The sequence below is a fragment of the Leptinotarsa decemlineata genome, unplaced genomic scaffold (genome assembly GCF_025532065.1).
Source record: "Leptinotarsa decemlineata unplaced genomic scaffold, Ldec_3_MD MMD2_tig00000251_RagTag_RagTag, whole genome shotgun sequence".
Classification (NCBI taxonomy): domain Eukaryota; kingdom Metazoa; phylum Arthropoda; class Insecta; order Coleoptera; family Chrysomelidae; genus Leptinotarsa; species Leptinotarsa decemlineata.
In genome coordinates, this window is record NW_027412547.1 from 2,565,849 (window position 1) to 2,587,656 (window position 21,808).

Consider the following 21,808-nt stretch of genomic DNA (forward strand, 5'->3'; position numbering starts at 1 on the left):
AGTGAATCATTGTTAGTTTATTATATAAGTTAGAAAATGTTCGTGTACGACGAAACTGCAGTAACATTAGTTACAAATAAAAGTGGTAAAAAATATAGAAGGTGTCATTTCTCTTTTCTTCATTATGATTTCCTACCACGTAGTAACGGCTACATTCAACAATTAATTATATTCTACTTTTGTGGAATTACAATAATATAAAACATGTTCAAAAAATCGTTCAAAGAAACGTGTTTTATTCGTGAACAAAACATCTCATGTTCAAGTGATCAGTGTCGAAAAGAAAGCGGCTGTTAATTAATGAGTTTTGAACTACAAGTAGAACTTTCTGCCTAAAATATCTCTGAGTATGTAGAACTGGTGTATAAGCTTTCTTACTCGATTCGCAAGGTAACACCTGATTTCATTCAGTACATTACCTTACTTGCAAAATTTCAAAGGTTTTTGTGGCAAAATTAGATGTGCAACTGGCAACGTCGCTCGTTTTAGGTCCCATTCAGTGAGCTATGGTCGCGGTTGCGGCTGCCAGCAGTCGATGTTATTCTGTTCGCGTGTGTTCGTTGGTTCCCAGATTTGAATTACCGATCGAGTGTGAAGCTATTTTGGGGATTTTTTGAATTAAACTCTGTGTGATTTCGGTCGTACGGACTTGACAAATAGTGCCAGCATATAAAGGGTCGTTTTCAAAAGGATATTTCTGCGATAGTCACTTGACGGCGCGTTTCAAACCCTTTCAATTCTGGTGGGTATTATTTTCAATACAACTGAGTCATAATCGTGTTATTCAATTCGGGGTTATCTGCTTGTCAAGGATGATTGTCATCAATGTTGTCTTCGCTTACGTAAAAGTGAGTGACACTTGATACATTTATTTGCGATATACGACCGACGTTTTAATGTTCTGATTTCATGCGGTAACGAATTTCGATTTTTTGAAGTCTTAAGAGAGTTAATTGTGCGTATTTCACTAAAACGCTACCTGTTTTTGTAAAACAGACCTTTCTTTCTGCTCTAGATTTCAACTGCCTACGTATTTGAAGGGTAGTGCTTTTTTGCCTATAGAAACAGTTTACCTAGTAACACTAATTAGATATACCCTTCCGGCGCCCTTCTTGGTTGTAATTCAATTATTAGGTCACCCATCTTACAGTTTATGGCACAATCATGCCGCTGGAATTGCAAAGGCTGCTTCTCAAAAGCTTGGAACACTGTTCCGAACCAGAACATCGGAGAAAGGTTAAAGGTTGGAGATTTGTTTCTCTTCTATGAATACTTTCACGGAAAGTGACATTTGATTCGCATATATGTACGAAAATGGAAACTATTTTATTACAACAATAACAAGGAAAAATTAAAAAAAAATTGAAGTTTTTGTGTAGCATAGTTAATGGAGATGGCAATAATTTCAATTTTGAGATGCCATGATTAGAGATTTTGGTTTTCAAGAAAATTTCTAGTCAATTAAAGAAAAAGATGTAATACCAATTGTGTTGTCATTTCTCAAAGGGTACGTATTGTCGATTCACAAACTCACGAGAGAAAGGAACATTTTGAATCGACTGTAGGATCAACTCAAATGCTTTCTATGAGTCGTTTCTCATGATTTTCAGAAAGGATAGCTAATGCGAACATAACCATCGTGGATTATATTGCACCATTAGAAAATACTTAACTCACGTAGAGGTAATTTTTACGAGGCGAATTTTTGTATATACTTACATTAAATTGGTATCAAAAACGTCTGAAACGTCTGTAGAGAACTAGAGAATAAATACCTGATAAATGACAAAACGAATATATGGATAACTCAACGGAAAGTTGATTATTCATTGGAAATAAATGAAAATTGCTCAAGTGATCATTCGAAATGTCCGCATGGTTAAATATAGTTCTAGACATTGAACTTCCTAGAAATTTCTAATTTGGTCATGCATTTATCCTCAATTTTATTTTGAAGAATCTTTAATATTGAAGTGTCAGAGCAATAATGAAGTCAAGAGCAATTGCCATTTCCAATTCTGAAGTCCATAACAAAAATCTCCAATTAGTTGCAGCCCTAGAGCCCTTATTAGAAAAATAATTAGAAAAATAATTAAAAAAAAAGATCTTCTTTCCAAAATACAGAAATATCATAAAATTCCATTTGTAGAAAATATATTTCATAAACTGGGAACAAATTAAAGTGGCCTTCTCGAATGAAAATACAGTTAGAAAGCATTTTTTCTCGAAAGAAAAAACAAAAACACCACAAGAAATAAAATCCAAAATTGTGTAAAAATTGAATTGTGGAAGCCGTTATAAATGCTATATTGGTCCAACCGGACGATATCTCAAAACATGAGTTTCTGAACACATGATATACTCTAAGAAACTAAATATAAAAAACCCCACAGCCCTCGTTGAACATGACAAAGAATATGGGCACATTTTTCATTTTGATCATCCAGATGTTCAACCATATTTATCCAAAAGACTCTTGAGCAAAATGATATATATCCTCAAATGCGATAGTGTCAACACTACAAAAGATGTCGATGGCCTTAATACTGCATATTTCGATTTGATAAGTCAAGTACCTGAATAATTTACTCTTTTTTTATTCTTTTTCTTTCTGTCATTGATTGAAAAACAGACACACCCTTATCGGAATCACAGATGAAGCCATTCGTTTGTTTTATGTCGTTCTGTGTTGATTTCGTCTCGAACATTTGGTTGTTTCAATGTTTTTAATTTGTTTTAATGTATCTAATATGTCAGATGGTTTTCAAAATAGTAATATTATCAACACGAAGGAACTACTTTTCGCTGAGTAATTTAATTAAGAACTCATTTTTTCTTGAAAACTTGAAAGGATAATAATCGTATAAGTTTTGAGGGACGTATCTTCATGAAAATTCATTGTTACAGAGCCCTGAAGAAGAATTCAATTGAATTCGAAACGCCGGCAAGAAAACAATTGTTTTTGAAAAAAAATTGATCCTATTACCCCACCAATCATTTTTCATATAAATTGATCTTTTGAGAAATATTGATGAGATGTTCAACCCATGGGGTTTTGAACCCCATGTGAATTTTGTTACAACCATCTTATCTAAAACTTGTTAAAACAAAATGTTTAAAAAACTGTAACACAACTGAATGAAATGAACGAAAAATTAAGACATATGGTATTATTTTTTAAACAATAACAAACTAATAAATAACCTTCCAATAAAGCGGTGTTCATTAGTTCAGATATAAATACATAAAAAGTTCAGATATAATAGGTTCTCCAAATGTCCTATAAATAGAATGGAATAGTCATTATAGATGTCAACGAAAATATCTAAATCATGGTGATATTAACAAATACATGATCTGAAGTTCCTATCCATTCGATTCGGAATTCAGATTCCGTGAAAAAGTTCAATAATAAAGTTGTATCGATTACATTTTCATAAGAATATCACCCAACCTACATTTTTAGGAATACCACAGATAACCACAGAGATAAATGTGTGCTGTTTCTTATTTCAAATACATACATTATTATATACGATGGGAAATACTTGCGTTCGGTAAAAAACCCATAAGATCGTTCATCATTGATACGTGCTGGATTTTTGAAACCGAAAAAACATTGAATCATAGCTAAATTTGAAGAAAAACCCTAATTAACAAATTCCAGTTGTTTCTTATTGAAACCTCAAGGCCCGGTTGTAAATGTCACAATTGAACCCTAGCTCAACCGAACTGCCATTATGAATTGGAGCGAAGATCCAATTCATAATGGCACCTGAGGGTCAGCCTGAAGAATCAAATTACCTGAAAAATGCATTCAAATGTAATGGGTACAGCGGAAGAGAATTCGAGCGGGCCATATCACTCAGAAGAGAGAATACCAAAGCAACCCCAGCTAGGCCAGTCAAAGGAAAAGCCTTCCTTCCCTTTGTCAAAAATGTCAGGGACCGGATTGGTAGAATCTTAGTGAAACACGACGTGAAACCAATATTTAGGTCAACAAAAACCATCAGGCAAAGCCTCAGTCCAGCGAGGTTTACCAGATCCCTTGTAGCTGCGGGTGGTCTACATCGGAACCACGAAACGAAGTATCGGGATCCGTCTCTCCAAGCACAAGAGAAACTGTCGCCTCGAACAAACCGACAAGTCGGCTGTGGCCGAACATGCTGTAAACAAAGAAGATACCCACATTATCTTATTCGAAGTACAGTAATACTCGACAGTATCCAAAACTAGCACCCAAGAATATATATAGAGGCAATAGAGATTCAAAAGCATAGGGATAATTTCATTAGAGAAGAAGAGACAAAGAATATTAATAAAAGCTGCCTACCTGTCCATAGAGGTACATGAACACTAATAGGTGATACAATTGAGAACGATATAAATCGTTCAGTTACCCTCTGATCAAAAGAAAATCTAAAATGAGTTTGAAGAACAAGATTACCATCTACAATACGATGCTCAAGCCTGTCATCATGTATACTTCAGGAGTCTGGGGACAAGCGGCGAAATATAATATCTCCATTCTGAAAGTGTTCTGTGTTCCTTAAATCTTACTTTGATAGATCTTTTTGTCTGTCCATAATATTTTGCATCGCAGTCCTTACATTCAATTTCGTAAATTCCAGACTTTTCTGAATTCTCGACTTTGTCTTTTGGACTTCCCAAAAGGCTCTGTAGTGTATGACTTGTTTTAAGAAGTGGAAGAAGAAGTTTAGGTTGAGAATGAACGAAATCTCGACTTTCAGAAAGGACAAAAGCCAAGATAAATACATCTCAGTTCCATACCACCAATATACGAGGAACTTTGGAAAGATTTTCAAGGAACTAGGTATGAAGGTGGTTCATAAAACAAGTCATACACTACAGAGCCTTTTGGGAAGTCCAAAAGACAAAGTCGAGAATTCGAGAAAGTCTGGAATTTACGAAATTGAATGTAAGGACTGCGATGCAAAATATTATGGACATGAATTTGCCTTTTCTCACCTTGTCCTGGCCGACAGCCTTTCAATTGAGCATCTTCCCTCTATCTACCGCTACCACTACCAAGGGAACCCCTACTCCTCCTGACTCACCTCCCTCTCGCATCCCCATCACAGAGCGACGACAATGCGGGAGGACGAACCAGCGGGGTAGAAGACCCTTTTTTCATTATTTATTAATTCAATATTACAATATTCCCAACATTACAACATTAATACATATACAATAATAATAATAGTGATCCCTGATACTACTAATACTAATACTAATACTAATAATATTAACAAAATAAATAAAAATTCTAACATAACTAATTTAGCTATCTGCTCCCAAGACTCAACTAAACAATACTAGTAATCCTAGTAGCCTATCTACCCCTACTTTTGTTATCCCATCGCCCAGCCTGCCTTGTCGACCTGACAGGGCACTCATCCTTTTCTTTCCCCAGTTCCTGCCTCCGCTGTACGCCGCAGCTATCTTCTTTTATTCTTTCATTCGTTTCTGACAACATTCTCCGCCCATTCATTCACGAATCTTATCCAATCGTCCCTCTTTCCATTCCCTTCTCTGAGTGTAATCTCACCTTTTTTCCTTTCCGTTCTTTCTTTCCATTCGCGCCATCCAATCCTGTCCCCATCCATACATCTCTCAATTACGTGATCTGCCGTTTCCGGTTCTCCGTATCCACAAGGGCATGGCACTTCCGGTCCCAGGTTGAACCTAGGTAGGTATCCTGATAAGTTTTCGTGCCCTGTCAACAACTGCACGGCCTTCCTCGACAGATCCAGCGGTTCATGCCCAACTGTTTTACAAAACTTGTAGAACAGTCTCCCAGTCATTCCGCTCTCCCATTCCCTTTGCCAATCACCCTTGATGCGTTCCTTTATTCTCTTTCGTTCTTCTTACTGCCTATCCTTCTCACCCCCCATGTCACATTCTCTCTTTCTAACCCCTTTGTGGCTTCCTCGTGCACTTTTCGATTGCCTATGTTGTTGGCTGAGTGTCCTTTTCTCCATGTAAGTCCTGTCCGTGTTTCCCTTTCACTCCTCTCCTCAATCTTTCTCTGAATCACCACTTCCCTCTTATTCTTCGTTCTCCCCCTTTTCATCCCTTCTACAGCCACTGCGGAGTCACTAACTATCATGACGTTCTCTTCCATACTCCATATACCCATCACCTTCTCGATCGCAATCATCTCCGCCCCATTCGCACTACTCTGTTCGTTGACTCTTTCATTCCCTGTGACCCATTCACCCTTCTCTCTCTCCCATGCCCATCCTATTCCTTCCTTTCCTTTCATCTAACCTTATAGCGGCGTCCACATGCACCTCAGTCATTCTTCCTTCCCCCGCTTCCTCCAGCAATGTCCCTTGCATCCATAGGGATACCCTATCACCACCTTTCACTCTGTCTTCAATCTTTCTTATCCCATTCACGCCGTGTTTCTTGCCTTGGTTTCCACATGTAGTGGTGCGATCCCTGTCATCATGCAGAGCGCCGGCGTTCGCGTTGTCCTGTAAGCCCCGCTTGATGCTAACAGGAAGGGCCTCTGCGCTGCGCTCAACTGCCTTTTTACCCTGCTGTCGTGCACTCTGTATCCCCATACTTGGACCCCGTATAGCATCACCAGTTTTGCTACCCTTTCATATATGATTCTCACACATTCTCTCCTTAGTCCGACATTCTTTCCGGTCCACCTCCTTAACTTGCCCGCCAATTCACTCATCTTCTTTCTCACCTCCTTGTGGTGGTCGATGAATAGCAATCCAGTGTCCACCACAACTCCGAGGTATCTCACATTCATCCTTATCTCTAGCTCTCTCTCATTTGTCCTGATGACCGAAAGTCCTTCTCGCTGGTATGTACATGCATTCTGTCTTTCTTTCATTATACCCCAGCCACATCTCTGTTTCCCATGCTTTGCATTCATTCCATACCAGCTTCCACCTTTCCTCTATGTTTCTGACGGAGTTGCCTTCGACGATGACCAGCTGATCGTCCGCGTAGGCTTGCACATACACTCCATATGCTCCAATGCCTTCTCTATCTTTCATATTCTTCATTCTTTCGAACCATGCCTCCATCAGAATCAGCCATAGGCTTGGCTCTCATGAATGCAAGAAGCATGAACGGGATAGGAATAATTGTAGGGAATGAGAGAAAAAAAATATGATGGACAGACAAAAAGATCTATTAAATTAAGATATAAGGAATACATAGCACACTTAAAATATGGAAGACCTGAAAAATCAGCAGTTGCCCATCATATTTTACAACAAAACCATTCCATAGACTTCAGTCCATTCAGATTAGTTAGACAAGTTGACAACAACAGGCAACTAGATGCCTATGAGAGTGTAGAAATAAGTAAACACAATAATATTATGAATAACGATGACGGACCTATACCAAAGAGCATACTATATAGCTTGTTAAATTAAAATAAAATAATGTTGTTGGGTTTACTGATTACTACATAAGGACACATTGCAAAAATAAATTTGGATGGGCAATATTGTGAAATTAATTTTTATATAGCTGAAAATTGTTTTATATAAACATATATTGTAAAATAATAGATAAGGCAAAATTGTAAAATTAATTCAGGGTAGTACGCCTGAATGGTTTACCTGTATGGGATACTTACATAGCATAAATAAGGTTAGCTCGCATTAGTTTCTAGTTTTAATCTTCCTCTTTGAAGATGATCACTTGGTGATCGAAACACGTGTCGAGGTGTAGAAAATAACGATTTGGTGTTGGGAAAAAACTCCAGTAATATCCATTACTACACCAAAGATTCCAAACAGTGCATCATAAGTTCATTACCCGTGCAGAGGCGCTGGTGTATATCTTTTGCATAAGTCATTTATGAAAGTTACATACGTTATAATGGAGGAATAACCTAATTTTTGCAAATATCGATTGTTGACTATATATACATCATATGTAATGACAAGATTATCATTTACAAACAAAACAATGGAATCATACTCACAATGTATGGCAATTACCACTAATGGATTTTCGATTGGATCTACTTCCATCAAAGTTAGGCGTTTTTTTTGTGTGTATACAGTATGATTCAACGAATTCATGGTGTCAATAACGTTACAACTGAATCAAATGTGTCTTTGAGTTTCTATATAGTTTTTACATAACTAACATTAATACACATGATAATCATAATGTAGTATTTGAACAAATAATTAGTATGCTCCTGTATGTGAGGAAGTCAGTCATTCACCAGCGTTAGGAGTATTTTGTAATTTATCTATAGCATTTGATTGCGTAGATCATGAAATACTGCTAAGCAAGTTACATCATTACGGAGTTCGTGGACTTGGAGTGGTTCATATTTGTCTGATCAAGAGATGTGTGTCAAATTAGGCACATCAATGATGATCACATAACAAAACACACCTCGGGTTTGACAGATCTTCAGTATAGTGTTCCCTAGGTATCTATATTGGTTCAACGTTATTTGTATTCTACATAAATGATAGAGTATAAAATTTTCCGTACGCCTCAATCTCCCTCATGATATGGCCACACATTATGGAAGCAGTATCTAACTGGATTTTAGCGAATGAGATGGCTCTGAATTTCAATAAATCGCATTGTATGATATTTCAATTATAGAAAAACATCGGTAATATAGACATTGACTTATAAGAACATATGTCAATTGTCGATAACAATTCAAAAAAGAGAATTAGATGAAAAACTTAGATGTATCTGGGCTACTCCGGTAAAAAGAAACACAAATTTACTGGTAGCTAAAATGGTTTGTTTTGCATGTTTCCATAGTGTTTTGCAACATGATACAGAATTTTTGGGGTGAAACTAGTTCGGCAATATGAATTTCGTTCGATATAAAGCCAAGCAAATCGAGCAGAAATTACCTCAGAAAATATAAAACATTAACCATGAAAAATACTCAATTTTTTTCTAATATGTCAACAAAAATCGAAACAAAATACTCAGCCCATGAATACACAAATGAAAAAAGTAATAATCTAACAGTTGAAATCTTCAATATTTTGAAGTTTTACAAAAACGTAACACGCGTTTCGTCATACAATGGCTTCTTCAAGCGTGTTTTTACTAACTACATTCTACATATTCAGTGCTTTTTATACTTAATTTTACAATTTGAAGTACCTACATTTAAAGTACCTGAGGTTTACCTGAGTTTGTAATAAATTAAATTACCTGAGCTCACGTCCCAATTTTCACATTTGAGAAAATAGTAATGAGAAGGGAAGGAAATAGGAATGAGAAGTTATTCAATTCTAATTGATCAATTTGTAAATTACCAGAATTTTTGAATCTATTGATTTCTAAACATTATAGAAGATATTAATTGATGATACTGATCATTTCCAAATCCAATTTAATTTTTTTACCTGTGCTTCGCAACTGCAGGATTTGTGAGCTTCAATAAAAGTACATTTATGTACTAAATTATGTACTAAATGAAACATTTATGGTGAAGTTCAACGAAACTCTTTGTGTTCAATTAGAAAATTGCATATTTCACTATGAATTATATTGGGTTTTATCTATGGACTACATAACAGAATTGTTATTTTTGAACATTATCGTTACTCAACTAATAACACTGCGGAAGCCCCTGGCCAATTTGCAATATTTACACATTTGTCCCCTCTTAGTTTGTTAAATCTCCATGAATATCAGGAAGCAAGTTGCAAGATAGTCGTTTTCGTCACGTTTATTTATTTGGTTTGTTCGCAATACAAGGGAATAGGGACGAATTGAGAAAGAGGGCATTAATTGGGAACGTGACTGCAGTGTAGATTAAAGATTTGCTGACGAAGCATGTAAGCGGTGAGGATGAAACGGCTCTAAAAAACAATATTTCACAGCACTGAACTGTGTTTTTTTTCAATTAAACAAAAAATACGGCGATATTATATAATTTTGTCAAACAGCACCGTTTTGAATTCAACTTACCCTTAATTTGTGTGCCTGCCCCGCTGGGGACCGAATCAGGTTTTTAGAGTTCGGCAGAGTCGTACTCTTACCATCTGCCTGAAAGACCACTCACCACACAAAGTATTCGGCTTCCTTAAGAAACTGGGTTTATTTGGCCGAGTGTGAATAGGTGTGAGCCACAATAAACCCTTGCGGGTTGCGGTGGAGGGCCGGATAGAGCCACTCACCTCAGACCTTACCTAACCCTTAACTTCGAAGTTAACCCTGGTTGAACGTTGGTTTTTATTCATCAAATGCCAAAGTTTGGAGTTTTAACGTGAAGTAACCAAAAACAATGCATTTTGCGGGAAAAACCAATGAAGTAATTTTTGTAATGAGTGAAAAAATTTATATTTTTGTGGAAAAGGAAGGTTTTGACTTTCTACTTCTCCAAGTTTATACAAAAAATATGTGGGATTCTTCCAAATTAATGATATCTGATTCAATTCCATAGCGTAAACTAAAGTTTACGCTTGAGAAAGCTATCGTATAGCGAAACACGTGTCGCGGTTTTTGTAAAACCTTTGATAGTGAAAATCATTTAGGATTTTCCGGGTTTTCCTGCAGCTAAAGAAGCAAATGCGCCACTGGAATCAATGATGTCGCCCCGGAGTGCCAGTTAATTTTTATTGTTGTTTTATAATTCTACAAATAAAGTTATTTCTATACAAAACTATATTAATTAGTTTTAAAAATTATAATGTTTTTTATATGAAATTTACTCTGAATTGAATGCTGGTGAAGTGGCCGCCTCAATTTTTTGCGATATTTCAAAGGCGTTTGATTGCGTCAATCATTAAATTTCACTAAAAAAACTTCATAAATATGGATGTAGAGGTATAACTAATACTTGGTTGGAATCGTACCTTTCAGAACGGAGTCAAATGGTGAGGACAACAAAACTCCCAGAGAACAGTGCCATTGAATCTGGTGTACCACAGGGTTCTGTGTAAGGTCCTATTCTGTTTCTGCTATATACGAATGACATCGCTATGATTAACACATCTAGTAGTTTCACCCTATTCGCGGATGATACTACAATATTGTGGGAAGAAAAAACTCAGTGGAGCTAAATAAAATAATATCATCCGACTTGAAGAAGGTGAAGAGCTGGTGCGATGCAAATTTACTCTCTCTCTCTCTCTCTTAATGCATCCAAAACGAATGTAATATCATTCAAATGTTCGCTCGATGAAATTTCAATAGACGCTGCCATATTACAAAATAAATTAAACACAACATTTCTTGGTGTATTCATTGATAATAGGTTAAATTTTGATGAACACCTTAAACAACTCAAGAGTAAGATCTCCTCCGGATGTTATGGAGTTAGAGAGGTTTCAAATGAGTTGGGTTTCCATGTCGCAAAGACCGTTTACCATGCACTTATTGAAACTCGATTACGTTATGGAATACCTTTTTGGGGAGCAGGCAACTCATCTCCTCTCTCTTCTGTATTGATCGCACTTTTTATCTTAGAGACGATTTGCTTCATTTATAAACATAAATCGAAGTTCAACTTTGCTTCTACTCCTTATGCTACTCGTAATAGCAATTATACATTTAGACTTCCCATCCCAACTTTGAATTTAATCAAGGATTTCATATACTATAATGGTGGTAAGTTGTTCAATCAATTATAATTAGAGAGATCTGCAACTCTAAGCAACATTCATTTCAAAAAGGCGGTGAAGAACCTACTTGTTGATAGACCCTGTTATAGTTTGGAAGAGTATTTTAGCGAATCCTTTCAACAATATATTAGCAATTTATTCTTTGTACTGTCACTTTATACATGGTGGTATTTTTATCTACACATTTTCAGAACTCTTTTAATATTTACATTTATACATTTTTGGAACTTTTTTATATCTACATTTATACTCTATCAGTACTTTTTCTATATTAACATTGTATTTCTTGTACTTTGTCAATAAGATGCAAATTTTCGGACAATAAAGTATATTTTGATTTGATTTGACAAATACAGTTTTATTATTTGTTTGTTCCAAACATTTTGGCAACTATAATAAAATATAAAATTGCAAGTTGAGAGTGAAGATGACAGTGTTCCATGTGAGAGAAATTTTACATTTTTTATTCAGTATATTGTGTAGCAATCCTGTGAATGATATCGGAGTCAATTCCATAGGAATGTTTGGAATACAAACTGAATAGAGAAAAGTGTTTGTATTTTTCAAAGTTCCTAGAATCTAAATCAAGTGAGTTATGACGAAAATGATGTTGATCCCTATTTTTCGGCGACAAAAGAATGTGAAAATTACTGCCAATAATTACCATCCCAATTGAAACAATAAACTTCATATACTTGTACTAGCTGTTTGGCCAAATTATACTGGATTATGACTGCACTAATAGGTGAAAGTGAGTCCGCATTGAAAGGATGGCTTTTGGAATAATAACGAATACTAGATTGTCCTTAACACCAAATAATTCTACAAGGTAGTCAGCAAGTTAACGGTGTCTTAAAATTCAACTTCAACCAAATTTGTTGTTTTTAGATATGGTGGCAATAAATTGAAATGTTGATTTATTGATAATGATCTTATTCCGTCCAGGACTGGACGGAATGCAGATACCATCAAGAAATGCATCCTATTGAAAGAATCGTTAATTTGGTCTTGGAAACTGGTGTATTTCCAGAAATATTGAAAATCGCTGTAGTGAAACCTCTCTATAAGTCAGGAACTAAAAGTTCCCTTACAAATTATAGACCTATTTCAGTTATTTCGAATATTAGTAAAATAATAGAAACAATTATAAGAAAACGAATTTTCAGTTTTGTACAAAAGTACAATTTAATTTCTGATAATCAATTTGGTTTTATGGAGGGTAAATCAACACAAGATGCAATGGCCGATTTAATCAAAAAGATGTACGCAGCGGTAGACACTAAGGAACCGGCCATCTGTGTCTTCAAAAATTCGGCAAAAGCCTTCGATACTGTGAGCCATCTAGATTTGATGAAGTCCCTCGAAAATATAGGATTCAGGGAAAAATCATGGGATTCAATAAATAGCTATTTGAATAATCGGCAACAATGTGTACAAATAGATAACACCCTGAGTAACAATAAAGCTATTCGTTATGGAGTTCCACAGGGCACTGTTTTAGGACCTATTCTTTTCATACTTTATATCAATGAGATGTTTAACCTACCCATTCCTGGAGATATAACTGGCTTTGTTGATGACACGGTTGTTTTTTTCAAAGATCGAGACTGGAACACTCTTAAAGAGAAAATCCAAAATGCACTACCAGTTTTATTCAAGTTCTTCAATAGTAAACTTCTGACAGTAAATGTTGGAAAAACAGTATACTTACCACTGATCAGTTATGAACCAAACTTCCGATTTCGACCGAATTGAAGTTAGAATTGAAAACCAATCTATGCTTCTGATGGAAAACAGAACTGTTAAATATCTGGGTATCACAATAGATAGTCATTTGAGATGGGATGCTCACATCTGTAACATAATAAAAAAACTCCGATTCTTCTTGAGTAAATTCAAATATTTAAAAAATGTTTTTGATATACATCACCTTCGCATCATGTATTTTACACTTGTTCAAACACACATCAATTATGGAATTAATGCTTGGGGTGGAGTAACTAAAAACTACCTGAAAAATCTCGAAACACTACAGAAATGGCTCATAAAAATTATACTCGGTAAAAAACGTGACTATTCTAGTAATGATCTTTATAGGGAATTAGGGTTTCTGGATATACGCCAAACTCTTTTACTCACACTCTTAGTATACCAAAGAAAATATATTTCATCAAGCAAACACGTACATCATATATACAACACTCGATATAAGAAAGAAGCCTTGAAAGTACCTAAGATGACTAAAACTATTGGACAGAGATGTTATGTTTTTCTTGCTCCCAAACAATTCAATAAAATTCCAACTGAAATTAAGAATCTCAATTCACTGTCCCTATTCAAGCGGGAAGCCAAAAAATGGATCAATATGAAACCAAGAAATGAGATACACTGTTTGATAGACCTCAAAAATATAAATTGAAATGTCTCCATGTTCTAAAATCATATCTACTTGTGTATCATTTGTAAAATTATAAATTCCATTCGACATATCAATTATATATATGTGACTGTGCTTATTTTTTTCCTGATTAATATTTGGATATTAAGTGATTGTGTCTGTGTTTGTTTACTAGCGTCCGTGAAATTATTTCATATAGGTATTTTATTTATTTATTTAATTGCTTTCCAATATTTTATCCAATATTTTATAAATCTACTATATATTTACAAATAACTAGTTACTTATTTTAGAATTCATTGTATAATAACCTTAGTGATCCACGCGCACGTAAGCCTTTGCGGATTTTCTCTGTGTTCGTTTCCTCGCATTCTTCAATAATGAATTGAAAGTGTATGTATTAATTCTTTGGAAAATAAATATTATTATTATTATTATTATTTTCACCGTAGTGTGTGCTGGTCAGGCCCTATCCCCCGAAGCCCCGATACATTCGGGAGGGCGCGCCAGCATAATCAACCAATGACCAGTCCCCACACCGTGGGGTAAGTGATCATTGGGTCCGAGAATCATGTGCCCTGAGCAAACGCAGTGAGCCAAGAATGATAGCCTTCTGCATCTGTGCGGCTAAGATTTCTGTCTTAGTGCTGCAAGCCGGTATGATTTTGAGATTCGAGAGTAGAGAAGACATCATTCCACCAAGGACTCCAATAATCAGAACGACCATCTTAACAGAGTGATCTGGATAGAGTCTGCGGAGTTCGAAGAGAAAATCTCGATATTTTATTCGTTTTTCCTCCTCTTTTCTGACGATATTCGTCTCGCCAGGAGCTGAAAACTCCACGACAAATATCGTTTTGGTCTGGTGGTCGAGAAGGACTACATTATTATTATTATTATTATTTCAACAATCAGCACTAATACTATTTTTTATAGAGGTCAATAACAATACTTCATCCATTTATAATTTTCCAATTGCAAACTATTGAAATTGAATTTGTTCTAAAAGGATATTGATTGTTCACTACTAGCATGATGCACAGGATGTCGTATTTTGAATTTAAAAGTTATTGATTTTTTCTAAAAAACAGTAATGCATAGAACACCAAAGTAGAGTGTTATGATCTGATCATCATTCATTTATACGCAGGTTAACAATAACTAATCTTACGAGAGATTGCAAATTAATTTTAGATTTTATCATATCTTTAACGAACGAAAGGTGTGCTGAATATTTTTTGACAGAAAAATCGACACAAAGTGCTATGATGTTTCTGTATGAATTTTATGTTGGGATCTTCTGTGATCCCAACAGGGGATTCGTCTGCGTTTAAGATGATCTACTCCTGCTTTAATCGTACTTCTATGACATTCGTGGAGTTGCTCAAAACTGGCTGAAAAGTTTCCTGATGTGCTGAAAGTAGAATGTTAATATATCAAAAATTAAATAAAACCATCGGAGTTTCTCTATGGGTGTCCCACAGAGGGCTGCCCTGGAGCCATTCTTATCTCTTTTATACCAATGTCATTGATAGCATCCGCTGCAATAGGACCTTTATCAGATATTAAGTGCTCATTAAAAATGAAATTGAGTGTTTTCCGAATTGAACTTGTATTTTTGTTATTAGTTACCTGATTTCATGATGTCATTTCAATTATCTCCACTTCAATAGCAAGAAAACGAACATGATTCAATTCTACATTTACCAGAATGACTATCCGACCCCAAATATTCATATTGATGACCTTTCTGTCGAACCAAGTCATTGTGTGAAATTGGCTTATCAAAGCTTGTTGAAGACCTTGGCTTATAAAAACCTCAGGTCGAGTGGACTGAAGTCGGAAACCGAGGGGTTAATCATGGCATGCATGCCATGTCTTCAACACCTTAGTCTACCGCTGTCGCGTGATGGGTATAGAGGTTCCTGACACAAGGTGCAGGGCCTGCCGCGAGGCGCCCGAGACCCTAATGCATTTGATATCAATCAGCAAGTCCAACATATGCGGTCGTGGCCATCTACGGCACTCTTACGTTATTGACGAGACACCGGTGTTTATTGGAACTATATATTCCCCACCGTCAGATTCATACAAGCTAATGAGCCTGATGTAGTCCTTCTCGACCACCGATATTTGTCGTGGGGTTTTCAACTCCTGGCTAGAAAATATATCGAGATTTTCTCTTCGAACTCCGCAGACTCTATCCAGACCACTCTGAAAAGATGGTTGTTCTGATTATTGGAGTACTAGGTGAAATGATGCCCTCTCTACTTACGAATCTTAAAATCATACCGGCTTGCCGCGCTAAGGCAGAAATCTTAGCCGGACAGATGCAGAATACTAGCATCCTTGATTCACTGCGATTGCTCGGGGCACATGATTCTCGGACTCAATGATCACTTACCCCACGGTATGGGGAGTGGTCGTTGGTTGATAATGCTGGCGCTCCCTCCCGAATGTATCGGGGCTTTGGGGGAAAGGGCCTGACCAACTCGTACTATGGTAAAAAAATATAATGATCATAATAATCATAATGTCTTTATTATCTCCAAATACATTTTAGGCATTAGTATATAGTGCAATCATCTATATATACAGATTAGAGGCCGAGTTCAATTTGCATGATAAGTCATCATTCAATTGCTCTTGAAGGAATTTTTCATTATGGCTGAGGGAGGACACAAACACGTATGTCTGTCACGTTCATGAACGAAAGTAGAAAAAAAGGTGTACAAGGTGAATCAATAAAAATAAAACGAGGTCGTTTATAATAAAAATTCCGCTTGAATTCGTCGAATTTCGTTTCGTGGAGGAGAAATTCTCATTCAACATCACCAATAAAGTATACATCTGGAAAAAACGTATTCAGTTAATGACAAGCCAAAAAGGAGAAAGGTGCCATATGAACTCATAACTGAAATCCTTGTTATTAGTCCAGTCATTATAGTAAGTTCACCTCGGAATTCGAGATACCCAGCTGTAAGTATGTAAATACTTGTATATTGACACCCTAAAAGTTGTCTCAAAACCTACATATGGTAGGGTGTAAGCAACTATTAAATTTCAAGGTCAAAGGTCACAAAAATCGGTTTTTTGCACTTTTTTTGGAAATATCTCATTTCCTATGGGTTTTTTGCTGTTTGTATTCATTATCAATTTTGTAGAATACAGAATTCTCTACGAATTTTGTTTGAAAAAATTTTTTATACGGTGAACCGTTTTCGAGATAGAGGGCGGAAAGTACGCGGTCACAGCATCACTTCAGGTCAACCGGTGCCTCCGGTGGAAAACGCGCCATATATAGTTGATGAACTATCGATAAATCAATGATTATAAATATTTGTCAATTTTTATCAACTATTATATTATATTTTATCATTTTTTCCTAACTTATCTACTTTTTATTCAGTATTAATTTATTTAACAACACTTACCTGCCCATGTAATTGCAGAATTGTTAATGAAAATATAGGAATTATATTTGAATTTTAACCTAATTAATATTTATAACTTCTTACATGATGAAAAAAAAACAAAATAAATTATGAATTGATCTTTTTATTAAAAAATATCATTGAATACATTTGATTTTATTGAAAGTGAAGAAATGGAATGAAGGGTACAAAAACTACAATTTATAATTTCAATCATCTTCTTCCTCTTCATCGTAGTCTTCTGGCTGCTGGTAAATTTCAATTTGGTCTTCATTATCGTCTTCAACGACATATGTCTCAAGTTCTTCCATGATTTAGGGGTCAAAGGTTCCATATTCGTTAATGTCGCTCTGATATGGTAGAGCATTGAGACAAGCTTTACAGATTTTAAAGAGGCACTAAATTTTTTTTATTTGAAATGTCATTAGTGTAAATGGGAATGTAATTATATTATGATTTGAGTTTTTCTCTTAATTATTTTTTAATTTTAGTAAACGGTTATCAGTATTATTGAATAGATATAGATTTAATGCATGAAGAAAATGATAAAATATAATATAATAGTTAATAATAAAAATTGACAAATATTTATAATCATTGATTTATCGATAGTTCATCAACTATATATGGCGCGTTTTCGACCGGAGACACCGGTTGACCTGAAGTGATGCTGTGACCGCGCGCTCTCCGCCCTCTATCTCGAAAACGGTTCACCGTATAAAAAATTTTTCAAACACAATTTGTAGAGAATTTTGTATTCTACAATATTGATAATGAATACAAATAGCAAAAAACCCATAGGAAATGAGACACTTCCAAAAAAAGCGCAAAAAACCGATTTTTGTGACCTTTGACCTTGAAATTTAATAGTTGCTTACACCGTACCATATGTAGGTTTTGAGATAACTTTTAGGGTGTCAATATACAAGTATTTACAGACTTTCAGCAGGGTATCTCGAATTCCGAGATCTTACCTAATTCAAGCTTAAATGACTGGATTATATGTTATTTTCACAGGAAAAGAAGTGTCTTTTCTTCGAAGCGCAGAATCAAGGTTTTGCCCTATGAAAATTTGACGGAACTGATGTTGATGCAATTCAGCTGAAATAGTTTTAAGTTCAAGGCACTTCTAATTATTCCAAAATTATATATTTTCACAGATTCAGATCACCTATCTGAAACATATTTTTCAGAATGTTGTTCAGTTTCAGTATTTCATTACTGAAAGTGAGTAATCAAATAGATCCATATCCTCCTTTACTTCATGGAAATCAACATTGAAATATAGTTTCAAGTGAAACAAAAATCTTCAATAAACGACCTTACTTTCTGTGAAACAGGAAATGCTCTAGTATCTGTGTATGTCTCGCGGTTTCCGTTAAATGTCTCTATACACAGTGTGACCAGTAAAATTACGATAGCGATAACCGCTTTCTGGGCAAGTTATCCGTTTTCGAGGTACACTCTTGGTGAAATATCGAATTTTTGCTGCGATTTAAGATGCTTCCATCGTCATACAGAAAGTGTGGCGTTTCAGTTTGTTTTCAATAGCAAAAATGTTGATAAAATTGTAATTTTCATTTAAGAAACCCAAATGACAACAAAAAAATTCAACAAATGACAAAAAAGACGGTTTTTTGTCATTTGTTGAATGAAAATTACAATTGTATTAGAACGTTTGCTATTGAAAACAAACCAAAACGCACACTTTCTGTTGTATATTAAACTTTTTTTTTATTTCTCTTCGAAATCCCAAATAAACGCATTTTTTAAGAATAACCCACATATTTTATCTGATAAAAACGACAATTTTTTTTCTTGAATAAACCTAACCTCCAAGTTCACCCCAAATTGTCACATCCCAAGTCACCCCAATCTCGTCTATCCCAAAACCCACCCCAACCCAACTGAGGAGTGAAAAATGTTGGAATCTGGAAAATCCGGAAAAACACTTTTTCCACTGATTGGGCTGACTCTCAGGAATCATTTCGACATTTCAACAAGAGTGTATTTCGAAAACGGAGAACTTGTCCACTGGTACGCCTCTTAAATAAGCTGATGCAACTCTCAAATCCAAATGCCTGGGTGCTATCAACCTAACCTAACCTAACCTAACCTAACCTAACCTAACCTAACCTAACCCAACCTAACCTAACCTAACGTATACTAACCTAACCCAGAACCTAAACTAACCCAAATCCGCTATTTTACATCAGATGACGCTACGATCGAACGTGGAGTTTGTAATTTTTTTTTTCAGAAAATTCTATATTCATAATTTTCATTTGTTCTTTTTTTCAATTTCAAAAGTGGGGTTATTTTCGAAATATCAAAGGAAGTTGGAAGATTTAGTTTTTCTGAATGCAGTTTTCAACCCATATGAGAAATTTCAACTGCTGAAATTTTGAGTGTTGTGGATCGTAGAATCCAAAAAGATATTTTCACACCTGGCTTTTTTATTTTATTTCTGATGAACTCAACTGCTTTCTCCGTCCATTACACAGTTATTTCTCATCACTTACTCTCTTCCTCTTAATTATAGCGCAAAACTACAGAACATAAAACTACAGTTACATGAAACAAAGATGTGGAATATCTCAACGTATACTTTTTGCCTACTTATTGGAAATTTCTATTTCCAACGCACCTCATATTAAACTTATTTTTGAAAATATTTTATTTCTTATACATTTTTTAAAAGGAGCATTACATCAAATATGTAACCATACGAGATAATTCTCCTCATCGCCCCGCTCCGCGCCGCCCCGCAGTCGCCGTCACTTGACCGTCGCGATTTTTGTGCCCGCAGCCATAATCTAGTTCACATGTACTTTTTTTTGTAACATTTTTCAGCCCTGTCCAAAAATTACGACCAAGGTGTCATTCGATTCGTATTTTTGCCTAGAAAGTTTAAGGATAGGTCCGAAAACGTGCCGATAAAAATTACAAAAGTTATAAACAATTAAGTGAAAGAAAGGGGCTTTAGTTTTTTTTCAATATCTCGGAAAATTTTCAAAATTTTGGAAATTCGAAAAAAGATTTGAAAAGATCAATGAATTTGCGTAAAAAAAGTCCCAACTCCCGAAACTGTATCTCGATTATTTATAATTTTTACGGAGCCCTGAAAATAGAGCCAAAAGCGGGTAGTCTAGCTTCTGCGCACCTTTCGTCATTCTGACATTAAAACGACAATTTTAAAAATTATTTAAACATTTTAAGTGTAAATATTAAGAATCGATAAGCAATAATCCGCAGTCAAAAAATTTTCATCCAAATTTTAACGTTAATTATAAATTTGTTAATTGATAACTTTTTCTGAATTGAAAGTTAATATAAAAATCCCTATAATTATTAAACTAAAACCCTGGCATTTTTTTCCACCAAAAAGAGCTAAATCGAGTACATGTGAACCAGACTACCAAAAACTGACAGTACACATGTGATGGTAGAACTAGAACCAAATCCAAAACAAGCACTGTCCTCAAACAGCATAATTTCAACACTATTCTCGACGGGCGATTCACCAACCACCAAGCTGTCATCAATAAAGTCGGCATACTTTAACTTCACGAAAAATTCATCTGGATTCATAAGAAAATGTAACTCAGATCGATTGAGCTATTTGTCACATTCAAATTCAATGACTATTTCATGAAGATACCTCATGCAGAGCCAGAAAATTTGCATCACATGTAATCAAATTTCAAAGGGCTTATTTTGATTGTGTGAGACACCAAAATTCAATTTGACGCTACTTTCTACTTTTTCAGCTATTTTTCAACTGCATCGTTACAGAAATTCGGGTAAAAGTCAAGGTTTCAGTGAAGCTGATAATGAAAAAAACTTGTATGAGAGCTTCAAGGTCACTTCTATTTCTGGTTCATATTTTCAATAAACTTTTTCAAGGATATCTTAACTCAAGGATTTATCATCCATTATCGAACTCTAGCATGTCAACTGCCAACAACTTCCTGGAAAAGAAGTTCAAAGATGCGATTGAAGGGGGATAAGAATAACTTTCGATCAAGATAATAAACACTCCGATGAAAATGACTAGGTCTGCTTAGTTTTCCTTAACGTAATAACGATGTGGCTCTACTTGTAAACGAATAGGTACGCAGCTTGAGTTGAATATAAACAAATAGGCAGGTGTAAAAAATATTACTTGTCATAATATTTCAATATAGTCGTTTTTCATGATATAGTCGTTTTTCATGATAAACATAAAATGGTGTACCACGTCAGATTGTGCTGTTTCTTGTTTAAATAAGACAAGAAAATGACCGCTCCCGTCTTATCTCAAGCCGAAAAAAAATTCCTCTTTCGTTTTGACAAGATTACTTTTTCTCTCAACAAGA

General features: G+C 35.3%; 1 protein-coding gene across 1 annotated transcript in view; it reads left to right on the forward strand.

The window, feature by feature from the left end:
• The first annotated feature begins 499 nt into the window (after positions 1-499).
• Positions 500-21,808, forward strand: part of inaE (inactivation no afterpotential E) — a 145,147-nt gene continuing 123,838 nt past the window's right edge. Inside the window, exon 1 of the mRNA XM_074173398.1 lies at positions 500-742. The gene's annotated coding sequence lies outside the window, so the exon portion shown is untranslated. The remainder of the gene's footprint in view (positions 743-21,808) is intronic.